Consider the following 16,899-nt stretch of genomic DNA (forward strand, 5'->3'; position numbering starts at 1 on the left):
AAACAGGTCTCTGGGCATTTACTTTGATTGTTTAACAAAAATTATATAAACGGGAAGGCGAAATCCGTTCGCCACATTACGACCTCGCCTTCTCGGCGACAGTAGGGGTCTGTGCACACGCGGTTTTCCACGGTGTATTTACTTGGCACACGTGTTGACGCGGGCAGTCGGCCAACCCGTGACTACTGGACATCTGTGGGGAGAAAAAAGAGCTTCATAGCTCATCGGATTGCTCCAGCATGAATAAATATTTTTTATCCATGATGCAGGTTTTTTTTGGGGTTAGATCGCGTAAATATATAAATGTGTCGTTAAAACCCGCCACCACCCGACACAGCCAACTAGTAAGGGTTGTCACGTAAATTGAACATGCCAACTCGTCACTAGTACAGCAACACCGGTGTGTTGGAGAGCCAAGCCACAACATTTACAAACTGAGTACGACATTTCGCCAGTAATTACAACCAGCTTCATCAGGCGGCAGCCAGATTCGTGGAGAAGCCCACCTGTGGTGGAATTGTTCACACGCCGGACTTGCGATGCGAGAGGTCGGCCGCTTCGATCTCTTGGCACGGCGGGTTGAAGCAATGGGAAAGTTTCTTAAATTCGCAACCACCAAGCCCCCCACTCCCCACCCCCCGCCTCCGTCCACGCGGCGGTTATGAGCGCGTGACACCGCAAGTAGTCAGTCGGCAGGGCACGTGCTGTGGGGTCAAGTGCGGCTACACTCCTGTCGCTTAAAAGACTTCTCGCCAGCCTGGAAGCGTCGACGAAATGCTGCGTAGAAAGTGAAATAATTTGCGGTGCTGCGCCCTCAATTTGTCATTGAGTTTGTCCGATTAGCGCGGTTGGCTCCGTACGGTGCGAAAGAAGAAGTTCAACGTGCACTGGAGCCAGCTCTGGCACTTACAAATATCCAAAATGCAGCATCTCACGCACGCTGGTGTTTATTTACACACATATTTAAGTGCTCTTCTTGATGTTGCGGCCACAACGCAAGCAGCCGTCCTCAGGTGAAGAACAGGTCTGTCGGAAAGACAACGTCTTGAGAATTGTATTTTATTATGTTTCATTTTGATTATTTTATTATTTCCCTTCTACTTGACTTTACCGAAAGAACCAAGAAGATGAATCCCTGCAGTCACGAAAGCTTTAAATCGAAAAATATTTAATTGCCTTTACAGGGGCTTGTCATTTTTCTACAACTTGGCCCTTTATTATTAGACACCTTATCTATCAGAGGCCGTTCCCCTTTTTGTTCATCTTGGCTGCGTTGCATGTTCACGACGTGCGTTTGTCTCATATCTATCATATGTCATTGTAAATGTACAGACGCATGAATACCATTCACACGGACATGCCTGTTGTGTTCTAGCACTTGTACGACGTTTCGCGTGACAAACCTTACTAATTGGCTGTGTCGGGTGGTGGAGGGTTAACGACACATTTATATGTTTACGCGATCTAACCCGACAAAAACCTGAATTATGGATTATATTGGTCGCGAAAGACTCCGTGTTAAACGAAATATTCTGAGTCTGATGCCTGACGAGTTCTGTGCAACCGTAGGATAAAAAAAACAACGCAGACTGGAAGCGGTCTAGTAGCAGGTGTGGAAAAAAATAAAAACTCGGGTCGCCGGCCCAAGAAGTCTTGCTGGTAACGAAGCTCCTGGCTCTGCGTCTAGCAATCAACGTACTATCTCGAGAAGGGAACTCAAACTAATCGTGAGCGTCGTTGTGCAGGATTAGTGTCATCCCCAGGAATACCACGTGACGTGCGGGGTACTAGGAGGTCACGTGAGCCCGAAAGTTGGCATTTCATTGATATTCGCCAGAGAAAATACTTTCAATGTTTTTACGATCAATATCATTTTTTATATGCGGTCCTATAACATTTTAAAAAAAGCGTTACATTTCGATAACGCCTTTCTGAAATGTGTTCACCATACTTGTAACTTGTGTAACCTGGACACGAAGCCCCTGGAATGCGCGAGCGCGTGCGTGTGTGTGCGTGTGTGTGCGCGTGTGTGTGCGCGCGCGTGTGTGTGCGCGCGCGTGTGTGTGCGCGCGCGTGTGTGTGCGCGCGCGTGTGTGCGCGCGCGTGTGTTCTGGGCGCATTGCAACGAGCATTTCTGGGGACCCCTGTTACGGATGGGTTCGAGGTATTCGGTGGTAATTGGAGGCTGCTCAACTATTTTGTTCCGCGAGCGGTTTGGCAGTCCACCCTAATTAGAGCTGGAGTCTGGTGGTGTGCAGGCTCGCTACCCGCTCCGGGCTACGGGCGCGTTCGCAGCAGCGCCCGATACACTCGTTCCGAAAACACAGCAACAGCAGCAGCCGCCGCAACAACAGCAGTTGTGACAGCAGCAGCAACAGCTCCAGCAGCAGCAGCAGCGGCAGCAGCAGCTTCTCTCGTGCGGATGTGAAATGAGTAGCAACTTACGCACCGATGCCCTGGGTTGTGTGAATCCGTCCGCTGATTTCGCAGGACGTGTTCCGCTGTACGTGCGGAAGTTCAACTTCGTTTGCACCGTACGTAGCCAATTTTGTGAATCGGCGGTGCGGAATACGCCCGATGTCGCAGCAGTTGTCTTTGGTTTGAGATTCCCTTCATTTTTCCCCGTTGAAGAATGAGCTATTGCACCAGCTGTGGTCAGTCCGGGCAATGCTTCTTAGGTGGCATCAGCAGCTCCAGCAGCAGCCCGCGTGTGTTCACAGCTGACCACTACGAGGAGTAAGAGAATAATTATGAGTTTGCATGGATACAACATAGGAAAATAAAGATAATATAAGCTTTGTATATCTACAACGCTTTTGTTATTCCGCTGTTGGACGAGGGTCATGCCTTATCAATCCAGTCCATCCGTCTGTCCACCCACTCATTCTCACACCCACCCACCCACCCACTCATTTTTCCACCCACCAACTCACTCTGTCTTACACTGCTGGATGAATGCCTCCCCACGCAGTGGTGGCTGTTATGGGTGTTCATTTGACAGTACTTCGCAGCACTGGTCAATGACGGATTTTGGTGGTGTTTTGTTCAGGTCGTTGTGAGTTCCCTGTGCAATACGTAACGGAAAAGAGACGACGTGCCATGAAAACGTCGTGAAAACGGTAATTTTGTAACTGGCTGTTTTTTTTTTTTAATCCGGGGCCCATTCACCAAGTTAACATCTCGGTGTCGAGATGTTAACAACCTCGCCTGGTATACAGGAGATCGTGGGTCGATCCCACCCTTACGCTTGTTGTATATCGAAGACGTAGATGTGGTGACAACTCTATATAAGGAACGAAACAGGTGGACTTCGCCACAAATCTGGCTGTCGCTTGATGAAGCTGGTTGTAATTACTGGCGAAACGTTGTACTCAGATTGTAAATGTTGTGGCTTGGCTCTCCAACACACCGGTTAGTGCTGTACTAGTGACGAATTGGCCACGTTCTGTTTACGTGACAACCCTTACTAGTTGGCTGTATCGGGTGGTGGTGGGTTTTAACGACATACTTATATATTTACGCGATCTAATCCGCAAAAAACCCTACTATAGATGATATTGGTCGCTTAAAGCCTGCTACGCGTTAAACTGTGTGTTTGGAGTTTGCATGTTCTCCACGTGGTCACGTGGCTTTATCTCCGGGTCCTCCGGTTTTCCCCTCCACGTTTAGAAGCAGCGTACGTTCAGAGTATTTGACTGCTACACATTTCCCGATGATTAGCCAGTTTGTTGTCGGGCCATCATTTGTAAGAGCCAGGTTACTTCTGAGAAAAGTGCTCCGTAGCTCAGTGGGCCTTGCGTGGTCATATAAACAGTCGTTTTCTCGTTTTACAGCCCAATGCTCTTCAGCACTTACGGGTTCGAGAGAAGCGTTACGGCAATTATAATTACACCAAGCTTGTCAAAATCGTGACAGCCATTTATTCAAGTCGTTACCGCTGGAAAGGTTACCCATAGCCGCCTGAGCCGTGGCAATAAAAAAAAAAGCCCCATAACTTGAAATCCATTTTAACTAATCGTTTTTTTTCTCCCTCAAAGCAGTAATCGTTTCTCTCCCGTGGGCGTCTGAAGTAAATAAAATAAATTCCAATGGCACCGAGCCGCCGCCTTCGGCCGCACGATGTCCACTCGCTCGCTCGCCCGCCCGCTCGCCAAGAGAGAGACGTAGAGGAGGAGAGAGGACGACTCCGCAGCGGGAGGAGGAGGAGGTGGAACCACAGGCACGCGGGGAGGCAGGAGCAGCAGCCATGTGGTTAGTCGGTGCCAAATTCGCCCCCCCCAAGCTCTGCGGTCCTCTATATATCAATGGGGGATTCTTTTGTCTTAGTTTTTAAAAGTGGGTGGCGGTTTGAGTGCGTGGATGGGAACGAGTGTGTGGGTAGGTGGATGAGTGGGTGGATGAGTGGGTGGGTGAGTGGGTGAGTGAGTGGGTGGGTGGGTGAGTGTTTATGTGGGGAGCGGTGGTGCAGCGGTTAGCACGCTGCGCTACGAACCTGTCGACCCAGGTTCAATTCCCGCTCACGGCCAACAGCAGTGACGATGATCTAACCCGGTCCTGGACCTCCCCTAGGTCGACTCAGCCTCAAATGAGTACCTGGTGCGATGTGTAAACATCGCCACTGGGGAGACAAAGGCGGCGGGCGTGGTGCTGGCCACCTACCCCATCGTGTGCCGTGCCGGCCTTCATATGTGCTCGCTAACAGCACTTGCCCTGACAGTCTGTTAAGACTATACAGGGGATCTTTTTGTCGTTGTATGCATGTATGTTGAACTTCTTTCGCACCGTACGTAGCCAACCGTGGTGAGGACAACAGGGTGTTAGCGGCCAGTTAACGAATTGTTTACACGTCTAGAAAGAAAACCGGCGCGCCCGGAGAAAACCCAACAACATTCTATCCCACGCAGACGGGACCGGTGGGGTCCACATTTTAATTGCACCAGGGCAGGGCACCTCCTGGACGGCCCACGGGAATGGGAGTTTCGCAACATTTGTGGTGATCCGGTGATCTACCGATGCTCGCTGCTGCCTCCACAGCGCTGGACTAGATGCAGCCGCGCGGTGCAGCAACGTAGCCGCCGCCACCACCGCTGCACGCAAAGGTGGATCTTCCTGGCCACTGTCGACGTTCGTAACCAACTCCCCGTTGGTTTAAATCCACCCGACCCTTCCACCAAATTCATCGCGGTCGATCGTCGGCCGCCCCTTTGTCTCTCGTGGCGACCTCCACCACCCACCCCTTCATTGGATGTCGCCGCGGCGAACGCTCGCAAATCATCGCGAGGAACGCGCACGCCGTCTTGCGCTCTCGCAGTCATTCGGGGAATGTTTTATTTTGAGCTTGCCGAAGGGCTTCGGGCAAAACGATGAGAATGTGAGTCGCGTTCACCCGGAGCCGTCCCTCATCTCCACGTCGGCCACGTGTCCTCGTTGATTTACCACCCCTCCTCCTCCCACCATCCAAACAGCACTCGTGTGGTTCACACAATGCGATGCGTCTTTTAAAAAATGCGGAAAGTAAGGTACGAGACAAGATACGAACGAGGGGTTTAGGGTGTGTGTGTGCATGTGTATGCGTGTGTGTGCGTAAGTGTGTGCGTGTGTGTGTGTATGTGCGTGCGTGTGTGTGCGTGTGCATGCGTATGTGTGTGTGCGTGTGTGTGTGTGCGTGTGTGTGTGCGTGCGTGTGTGTGTGCGTGTGTGTGTCGCGAAGACGGACACTGAACCGAAGCGGTCCGTGGGTGACCGATGCACCGAGGCCGGTGAAGGACAGCGATGGAATGAGGGCGTGCCCGGGCCTGGTGGGATATCGCGTTCGACACTTTTGCTGCGGAAGTTCGCGGTTCGAAATCCAAGCGGCCACCCTGATTTCGACCGCGGGTGTGTTAGTTGGAATGACACTTCGTGCCGCCTGCTTCATAGCGGATGCGGTGTAAGATATCGCGATGTCACGCGCAACAGTAGGTCATCAATGCGTGCCGGTCCAAATTTGGGAAACTTAGACTGCCACGCTCACAAGCAAACCGATGGGGGTTTATTGGTGGTGAGTGATTAGTTAGCACGCTGTGATCCCAGTTCGATTCCCGTCGATGGCTAACATCAGTGGGATATCTAAGCCCAATCCTGACATTTCCACCCATCTATATTCACCAACCTGCACTGGTCAGCGTCCTGAAGTATGGTTTAAATAATAATAATCATACAACCTCTAAGACCGATATGGCGTCGAGGAGCCTCCATTCATTGGTGGATTGTGAATGGCTGGATGGTTGTTTGTTCTACACAGACGCAAACGACACACAAAACGGGTAGAAAGAGCATGATGCAAAAACCATCAGCAGTTCCTGAAAGGCTGCATTGTAGTCCTGGGTGTTTTGCATAATGCACACATCTGAGCACTATGTTTACATTATTTGAAACCTATACGGTTCACCAGCCTGAACAACTTAAATGTAATTGCAGATCATTGTCGTCATCTACAGATTAGATGATACAAGACAGGCGTTCTGTGTAACTAAAATACAACAACTATTTTGGTCCATCATGATCGGGTAGCCGCTCCTCCCTGAAACGCACCAGATAACAACCGATCATGCCTGTTGCTTAACAGGCCACGCCCTGCTGATGAAGATCATAAGTTTCAACCTGTCCCGACTGCTCATGTTTGAACAAATTTCTGCTTGCAACACAACGCTCCAGAAGGCCCATCGGCTGGGCTGACCGACTTAAAAGCCACTTCATTTCTTGTTGACGCTCTGCCGAAACACACCATTGGCTATAAACATTTCCTTTTTATGCTTTCCAATTGAAGTTGAAAGTACACTGTCTGACCAAAGCGCCCAAAAAAAAGATTCTTTGCAAATATGCATTTGCGTTTGTTTTTGTTAAACCAAAAAAACAAAACTGTACTGTTAATATAAACGCCCGAAGACAACCTGCATGTCGGTATGTCGGTTGGTTTGAAAGCTCCACAGACTTGCGGTATCCATGCGTGAACGTGATTTTTAAATCCTTTATATTAAGTTCGCTTGCTTGCTTAGAACCGTGCAAATCTTTCGGTCGTGTTATAACCCACTTCCCGTGATCCAATCGAGCTGACATTTTGCACACAGACTCGTTGTGCGTGACAATTAATTTTCGTGAATTTTTTTTCTCCAAAATTTGACACTGTTTAGAGGAAAAAAATAAATATTTAATTACCAATTGCTTAATGCTGGCAGACAATCATCTGACCCATAGGTGGCAGCCATCTCAAGCCAGAGGACGAGAGGACTCTAGCCGCCACGCATATAAAGGATTTATAGTGAAAAACTTTGTTTTTACGGGTTAATTTTTTATTTCTGCCGTCTCGCTGCTGATGCTCGGAGATAAGGACGTTGTCCCAGGGCTACGCAACCACGCCCAGGCATCGCAGGCAGCAACGCTCCCTCCGCCGCGCCCTGGAGCCCTTAACCAGTGACCTCTAACCCCCCCTCTATCTCCCCCCCCCCACCATTACCCCGCCCCCCACCCCTCCCCCCGCCCACCTTCACTGCATTCCTACTCACCTGAGAACCGGTCAGCCAGGCCAACCAGAGATGGAGGTTCTCGGAACTTGCATTACTTTAATGACCGGCTTATCTTGATGTGTATATATATAGCGCTGAATGTACGTGGATTAGGGAACAACGCGTGTAAGTGAGATCGCTAAACTAAAATATGTTTAACTATTAATTTTAGGTTTGAAGCTTTCGTGACTGCAAGGATTCATACTCTTGGGTTTTTTCGGTAAAGTCACGTAGGTAAAAAATAAAATTAAAATTAATAAAAGTAATAATATAAAAATTGTTATTTTATTATTTTATTTCTATTATTACTTTTTTTTATCTACGTGACTTTACCGAAAGAACCAAAGAGTATGTTTAACTATATTTATTTTCTTCAGCGGTGACCTGGCCACACATAATAGCTGAAGTAAGTGGCTAATCACGTGGGAATTTATAGCAGCGAAATACTCCCAAGCGCATGTTTCTAAATGTGGAGGGAAAAAGCGGAGGACCCGGAGAAGAATCCACGAGACCACTGGGGGAGAGAGAGACACGCAAACTTCAAATGCAGTAGACAGGCGTCAGGGTCGGGATCGAATCCACGACCTCCTGTATACCGGACGAGGTAGTTAACATCTCCTAGCCACCGTGATGATGATGAGCGAGACACGCAAACTCCAAATATACAGCAGCATACGTCAGGGTCGGGATCGAATCCACGACCTCCTGTATACCGGGCGAGGTAGTTAACATCTCCTAGCCACCGTGATGATGATGAGCGAGACACGCAAACTCCAAATATACAGCAGCATACGTCAGGGTCGGGATCGAACCCACGACCTCCTGTATACCGGGCGAGGTAGTTAACATCTCCTAGCCACCGTGATGATGATGAGCGAGACACGCAAACTCCAAATATACAGCAGCATACGTCAGGGTCGGGATCGAACCCACGACCTCCTGTATACCGGGCGAGGTAGTTAACATCTCCTAGCCACCGTGATGATGATGAGCGAGACACGCAAACTCCAAATATACAGCAGCATACGTCAGGGTCGGGATCGAACCCACGACCTCCTGTATACCGGGCGAGGTAGTTAACATCTGGGCCAGAATTGCACGTATCGAGAAGGGATCATGACTGGTGGTCAAGGAGATCAAACTCAAAGCAGATAAAACGCACGAGAGCGCGTCCATAGTGGAGACGGAACGGTGAAAGCACAAAGTCTGCGGGTGCGAGAAAGATCTAGACACGTCCCGGGATGTGAGAGATTGCGACAATTTGAGGGGAGCCTTAATCCACAATTGGATTGATCATGGCTAATGAATATAAAATCATACCGTTCATAGCTCGTTGCAAATCGACTCCTTGAAGGTGGTTTCCCCGCCAAGGCCGTGTTGGTCGTGGGGGTTGTTTGACCATACTTCACCACGGTGATCGGTGCAGATGAGTGATGCAAATTAGGGGGGGAGCCCAGCACCGAGTCAAATATTGCTTGCGACTGATATCACCCGTGGTCAGGATTCGAACTTGGGTCCTCCAGATTCTGAGCGCAGTGCGGTAACCACCGCGCCAACATGTATTGTAAAGCGTCCTACTGAAGGGAACAGGAGTTGTCCCGGGACGCATTTGCGTGAGTAATCAAGTTTTTCTAATTAATTTATTGCCGGTCGCTTGGAGTTTTGGTAGCTTTTGGTTATGTGCTCAGCAACTGTGATACAAAATTTCACGTTGAACTCCATTCGCTCCGTACGTAACCAACCGTGCTAATCGGAGGTGCGGGGGAAGGACAGAAAACTGAACACAAAAAACAGTTCTAAAGAAATGAGTTTGTCGCTCCAGTGGCTTCCTAATATCTAAAGGGGAAGAGCGTTCCAGACGGCCGCAGCATATCTGAAAGTGCCGCACGATGTGATTGCCACAACCTCGAACGCGACTTTCTATGACATCTGCCTCTAGCAAATTGCCATTGCGTGAGTGAGGCTATCCGTGGCCTCCCCTCGTTCCCCTTGGCCCTTGATTTGTTTCTCTCTCGGCTCTGACTCGTTACCACCTTGCGAGTTGCTTCTCCCGTGGGGCGACGCCGTCGGTGGGTGAGGAGGAGGGTGAGGAGGAGGAGGGTGAGGAGGCTGAGGAGGGTGACGAGGAGGAGGGTGAGGAGGAGGGTGAGGAGGAGGAGGGTGAGGAGGAGGAGGAGGAGGGTGAGGAGGGTGACGAGGAGGAGGGTGAGGAGGAGGGTGAGGAGGAGGGTGAGGAGGAGGGTGAGGAGGAGGAGGGTGAGGAGGCTGAGGAGGGTGAGGAGGAGGAGGGTGAGGAGGGTGAGGAGGGTGAGGAGGAGGAGGGTGAGGAGGAGGAGGAGGAGGGTGAGGAGGGTGAGGCGGGTGAGGAGGAGGGTGAGGAGGAGGGTGAGGAGGAGGAGGGTGAGGAGGAGGAGGGTGAGGAGGCTGAGGAGGGTGAGGAGGAGGAGGGTGAGGAGGAGGGTGAGGAGGAGGAGGGTGAGGAGGCTGAGGAGGGTGAGGAGGAGGAGGGTGAGGAGGCTGAGGAGGGTGAGGAGGAGGAGGCTGAGGAGGGTGAGGAGGAGGAGGGTGAGGAGGAGGAGGGTGAGGAGGAGGAGGTGAGGAGGAGGAGGGTGAGGAGGAGGGTGAGGAGGAGGAGGGTGAGGAGGAGGAGGGTGAGGAGGCTGAGGAGGAGGAGGAGGAGGAGGGTGAGGAGGGTGAGGAGGGTGACGAGGAGGAGGGTGAGGAGGAGGGTGAGGAAGAGGAGGGTGAGGAGGAGGGTGAGGAAGAGGAGGGTGAGGAGGAGGAGGGTGAGGAGGGTGAGGAGGAGGGTGAGGAGGGTGAGGAGGGTGACGAGGAGGAGGGTGAGGAGGAGGGTGAGGAGGGTGAGGAGGGTGAGGAGGAGGAGGGTGAGGAGGAGGAGGAGGAGGAGGGTGAGGAGGGTGAGGCGGGTGAGGAGGAGGGTGAGGAGGAGGGTGAGGAGGAGGAGGGTGAGGAGGAGGAGGAGGAGGGTGAGGAGGCTGAGGAGGGTGAGGAGGAGGAGGGTGAGGAGGAGGGTGAGGAGGAGGAGGGTGAGGAGGCTGAGGAGGGTGAGGAGGAGGAGGGTGAGGAGGCTGAGGAGGGTGAGGAGGAGGAGGCTGAGGAGGGTGAGGAGGAGGAGGGTGAGGAGGAGGAGGGTGAGGAGGAGGAGGTGAGGAGGAGGAGGGTGAGGAGGAGGGTGAGGAGGAGGAGGGTGAGGAGGAGGAGGGTGAGGAGGCTGAGGAGGAGGAGGAGGAGGAGGGTGAGGAGGGTGAGGAGGGTGACGAGGAGGAGGGTGAGGAGGAGGGTGAGGAAGAGGAGGGTGAGGAAGAGGAGGGTGAGGAGGAGGAGGGTGAGGAGGGTGAGGAGGAGGGTGAGGAGGGTGAGGAGGGTGACGAGGAGGAGGGTGAGGAGGAGGGTGAGGAAGAGGAGGGTGAGGAGGAGGGTGAGGAAGAGGAGGGTGACGAGGAGGAGGGTGAGGAGGAGGGTGAGGAAGAGGAGGGTGACGAGGAGGAGGGTGAGGAGGAGGGTGAGGAGGAGGGTGAGGAAGAGGAGGGTGAGGAGGAGGGTGAGGAAGAGGAGGGTGAGGAGGGTGAGGAAGAGGAGGGTGAGGAGGGTGAGGAGGGTGAGGAGGAGGAGGGTGAGGAGGGTGAGGAGGAGGGTAAGGAGGAGGAGGGTGAGGAGGAGGAGGGTGAGGAGGGTGAGGAGGAGGAGGGTGAGGAGGGTGAGGAGGGTGAGGAGGGTGAGGAGGAGGGTAAGGAGGAGGAGGGTGAGGAGGAGGAGGGTGAGGAGGGTGAGGAGGGTGAGGAGGGTGAGGAGGAGGAGGGTGAGGAGGGTGAGGAGGAGGAGGGTGAGGAGGGTGAGGAGGAGGAGGGTGAGGAGGGTGAGGAGGGTGAGGAGGAGGAGGGTGAGGAGGAGGAGGAGTAACGAGGTGTGACTCAGGCTCAGGAATGTTTCCTCCCCTAATCTAATTTTCTCTAAGAATTGGCCGCGAGCAAAAAACACCAGCCGAGTGTCAGTCAGTAGCCACGTTGGCAGGCACGTGAAAAATCGAGCACTTTGTTTTTTTCAATTAAATTATTGATGTTGTTTTTTTTTAAAACAAACTAAAAGTTGTGGGATGCTATCCGCGGCGTAAAAGTCACAACACTGGACTTCTTTCCGTTTTATTGTACAATATAATTTATACTAACACGGCGTCTAAATGCAAGCGCATCTCTGGGAGCTTCAAGGGAACAATAAAATATATATCCACGTTTTGTTGTTCTATGCACATGAAACCGAATGGCCTCTTGACCTCTTGACTTGTAAAAAGGGTAACCCCACAGAGGGGTTCACGTGCAAAATATTTCCAAAACAATGGGAGCAGAAGTCGAGAAGGAGCGATGACCTCTGACTCGTGGGTGGCTTCGTGAGAAAGAGGAAGCCTTTGCTGCTGGAGGGGAGACAGCGTGCAGGAGAGTGGCGTGAGATGAGAGCGTTCACTCTGGGCCGTGCAGTGGAGGAGGGAATTGCATAGAGCAGTGCGCCAACCACTGCGCCACCGCTCCCCACCTGCACACGTTCTCTCTCTCACGCACACACACACGCACACAGGTGCGCGCACGCATGCCTATCTCAGAGCACACACGCGTGCCCTTATCGCATGTTATCGCCGCAGGCTTTGTGATGTCACAATCACTCACCATTGATGACACGTGGCGGCCATTTTAAAACGTTCTCGTGTTTGGCCTCTGTTTTGTCCTTTTGCAGCATTTTCCCGCTTGCTCCGGTGATGATTGTTTTTGTGTTTGTGTTGACGCTGCGTTGCATGTGCAGTACGTCGCAATGAGCGGGTCATGAGTTTCGATCTCGACCCTGACGCCTGTATAATTTCTAGTTTGCGTGTCTCTCTACCCGTGGTCACGTGGATTTTTCTCCGGATCTTCCGGGGTTTTTCCGTCCACATTTAGGAACGTGCGTTTCGAGTATTTGGCTGCTCTACATTTTCCATACGATAAGCCACCTCTTTGAACTATCATTTGTGACCAGGTCACTTCTGACAAGACATGAGCTATACAGCTCAGTGGTACCTTACCCAGTGAAAATAAAAAAAAGTTTTTTGTTTATTAATATCGAGTGCTTATGTTCACCATGCACACACGCACCAGTTTGTTGTTTGTCAATCCACTGCTGGATGAGGCTCTACCGACACTGTGCGAGTCATTGGGATTATTTTACCATACTGCGCGCCAAGTTGGCGAAATCATTGAGCATAGACGTAGCAGCATAGACATACAGTACAATAATGTAATTTACTACATTGCACCCTCTGGCGTGGTGGTGGTCGCTCATCCGAGCATAACCAAGGCTCAGCCAGTCTTAGCCTGGGAAATGCTTCTATCGTTTCATGAGATCGGGCTCATTCCGGGTGATTTGGTGATATCATCTACATATATATGCAGTATAAAGTATATATAAAATGTCCTTTGTTAATCCACGAAAGCCTCACTGAGTCTAAATAATATTTTTTCCAGGAGGGCTCTGTATCGAGATAGTTAGCCAAGTCCATTCGTGAGTGTTGTGGCTATTTGTTTTGTGATTCTTGTCCTCCGATGAGCACGGTCGGCTACGTACGGTGCGAAGGAAGTTCAACACGCAGCACGCATACATTCGCATGGAAGAAAACCCACGGCACATTGCACGAGGGGGGAGAGGGGGGAGGACACTCAAAGCCCCGCACGGATAGTTTAACAAACATCTGATCCATATCCTGGTCGCCTTCACATGCACAACCTACAGCTGCTGCTACTGCTGCTGATTTACTCAGGCTGCTGACATCTGAGTATTTAGCCAGGCTTAAGCCCTTGCTGAGCTTCTGAGATGTGGCGAGATTTGGGCGCATTCAGTGTGATTCGGTCCAGGGGGCACATGAGCTTGCATGCAGCTCGAGTGACTGTAGATTTGTATTTAATCTTGATTTGAAGCTTTCGTGACTGCAGGAATCCATACTCTTTGGTTCTTTCGGTAAAGGCACGTATGTAGAAATAAAATAAAAACAAATCACGACGTTTCGATTGCAACACAAGCAATCATCAGGTGGGAAAACCACAGCAAGACAATTTTGTTTTATTTCTAACCAGAGGTGTGGACTCGAGTCATGTGACTTGGACTCGAGTCAGACTCGAGTCATGAATTTGATGACTTGCGACTCGACTTGGACTTGCATAACAATGACTTTGTCCCACCTATGAGATGTGGACTCGAGTCATGTGACTTGGACTCGAGTCAGACTCGAGTCATGAATTTGATGACTTGCGACTCGACTTGGACTTGCATAACAATGACTTTGTCCCACCTCTGTTTCTAACTATGTGACTTTACCGAAAGAACCAAAGAGTATAGATTTGTATTTAGTTTTGTTACGTTCCTCGCCTCTGGACGTTCGACAACAAATGTATTAACTCTCCCTCTCCGATGAATACAGGCATCGCTTTATGCGGTAGTAGATGCGTTCCAAAAAAAAAAAACGCGCACAAAGTGATATTGCACGCGACAGCGTCCTGCCGAGTAGCGCACACAGTACACACTAGACAATGTTGTCGCCACGTCCGACCGCAAACGAGCAAATTCAAACCGCATATATCGAATTCTGAGTAGAAATAGGTAAGCCGCGTGTACAGCACTAAGTCGCACTAACCGAACCCGTACCAAGCGAGGGAAACCTGCTCCGAGGTGTCGTGAGCACAGGAACACGGCAATGTGGTGCCCTCTGCTGGTGAAAGTTCGCGTCACATTTCTACTCGGAGCCTGCGGCTTTTTGGGCGCCGCGATGGCGAGACGTTAACTCCACTGGCTGGGTACACGGGGAGGGAGTTAAAACAAAAATCCACGTTTTAAAGCTTTCGTGACTGCAGGGATTCATCTTCTTGGTTCTTTCGGTAAAGTCACGTAGAAGGAAAATAATAAAATAATAAAAATAAAACATGATAAAATAATTCTCACGACGTTTCGGCCACAACGCAAGCAGCCGTCTTCAGGTGGAGAACAGGTCTGTCGAGAAGGCTCTGCCTTGCGTTGTGGCCGAAACGTCGTGTGAATTATTTTATTATGTTTTATTTTTATTATTTTATTATTTTCCTTCTACGTGACTTTACCGAAAGAACCAAGAAGAAAAATCCACGTGTTTGTGTGCCTTAGACGTCGATCCCGCGTCGAGATGATACTTCGGTCTGTCGCGTTCTATCTGTCTGTGTGTGTGTGTGCAGGGCCGGGTTAAGATGTTGTAGGCCCTTGGGCTACAGGGTACTGTGAGGCCCACAGTAATATTTTCAAAAGGAAAACAAAGTTGAAGAATATATAATTTATTTTTACAAGGCTAAAAACAAATAAAATTCAGCAGCTCCTAAAGCCCCGTGCCTTAATCAGGCCCTGTGTGTGTTATCATAGAGCGGTGGTGCAGCAGTTAACGCGCTGCACCCTGAACCCGGGGAGCTAGAGAGCTCTTATTTCAGAAGTGACCTGGCCACAAATTAGACCTCCACGAAGCGGCTTATCACGTGCAATTTTATCGCAGCCAAATACTCTAAACGCGTGTTTCTAAATGTGGATGGAAAACCCGGAGGACCCAGAGAAGAATCAACGGAGAGAGAGAGACGCAAAGACCAAATATACAGCAGGCGTCAATGGTCGGGATTGAACCCACGGCCTCCTGTTTATGAAGCATTTCACCAACGCATCACACCAACCGCCTCTGAGCCAGTTAGTGTGATTTCCACATTCGTATGCCGGTGGCGAGCACACCCGACAGGAACAACCGCTGCCGATCCACCACCCACCCAAGTGGCAGCAACGAGAGTGACTACTGCCATGGACCAAACCAACGGCGCTCTGCGCGCCCCGAAACTCGTGCGATCTCGGAAGCTAAAGAAAAAGCAAGGCTCGATCCCGGAGTGAGAATCATGATTTGAACCTGGAGAAATGCGATGAGCCGTGAAGCTGTTTGTTTTTTCTTTCACCGATGTCCAGTAAAGGGGGCGGGTCAGAGGGTGACAACAACAACAGACAACAGAAACAAAGTTTTAGGAAAGGTATGCAAATCGCTTAAACTAAATAACATGAAATAAAAAGAGTATATACGTTCAAATTGCATGAGTACACCACTTCTCAAGCATGGGCAAGGCAGCAAAACAACAGCAAAAGCAGTCCCAACGCGCTAGGAAACTGCTGCGTTTCACAGCTTGCAGTCGTATCCCGGCAGAGGGCGCTGTTGCTGGGGGTGCAGTAATGTGTAATCCCAATTGAGTAATTTGCCCGACTGTCTATTATTTTTTTTGAATTTGGCAAATTTGGACGGTGACGTCAGGCATGGCCTACCTTTGCGCATGGCGTCAAAAGGGATCTTTAACGCCCACCCCCGGAGCATACGGCGTCTGATTATCATCACAGGTTCACACGCTGGCAGTGATAACCGGGGCGGCCTGCTGGGTTCCGACCATGAGCCTCTGCATCGAGCGGGCGAACGCGACGCCTGCGGGGCCACCACGTGATCCGGCCAAGAACTTGCTGCTCCTATTCTTGGTTCTTTCGGTAAAGTCACGTAGAAGGGAAATAATAAAATAATAAAAATAAAACATAATAAAATTCTCACGACGTTTCGGCCACAACGCAAGCAGCCGTCCTCAGGTGAAGAACAGGTCTGTCGGAAAGACAGACGCTGTGGCCGAAACGTCGTGATAATAATTTTATTATGTTTTATTTTTATTATTTTATTATTTCCCTTCTACGTGACTTTACCGAAAGAACCAAGAAGATGAATCCCTGCAGTCACGACAGCTTTAAATCGAAATTTAACTTGCTGCTCCTTTCGGGCCTTCCACCGGGCGGGCTGGCCAATCACGAGCTTGAGATTGGTGCTGGTTATTGTAATTATGACTACGTTTGTGTAGCCGGGAAAGCCTTGCAGAGTCTCAAGACACATTTTGAAGAGGGTCCTGTTACGTTTTTTGTGGTAGGTGGAGAGGGGGGGGAGAGGCAGTGGGGAAGGAGGGAGACGATGATAAATACGGGATATTTGTGAAAAAGTGCTTCATAGCTCACTGTATTCCTCCGGTCTAAATACATAAAGATTATGAAACATATGATAAATAAAGGTAGCTAAGTACACGTATATTCCCATTGAGTAAATGTGCGACGTAAATATTCGAATTTGGCAAATTTGAACCGTGACGTCAGCGCGCACACACGCAATGCGTGACCTCCTCTTGCGATCAACGTCACGGGGATCTTTAACGTCCGCTGCGAAAGCACGTGCGGTATTTGTGTTTGTTTCTTTTACGTAAACAAAAAATCGTGTTGATATTTTCAACCAGCGGCATGATAT

This window comes from Lampetra fluviatilis, chromosome 21 (assembly GCF_964198595.1).
Source record: "Lampetra fluviatilis chromosome 21, kcLamFluv1.1, whole genome shotgun sequence".
NCBI lineage: Eukaryota > Metazoa > Chordata > Hyperoartia > Petromyzontiformes > Petromyzontidae > Lampetra > Lampetra fluviatilis.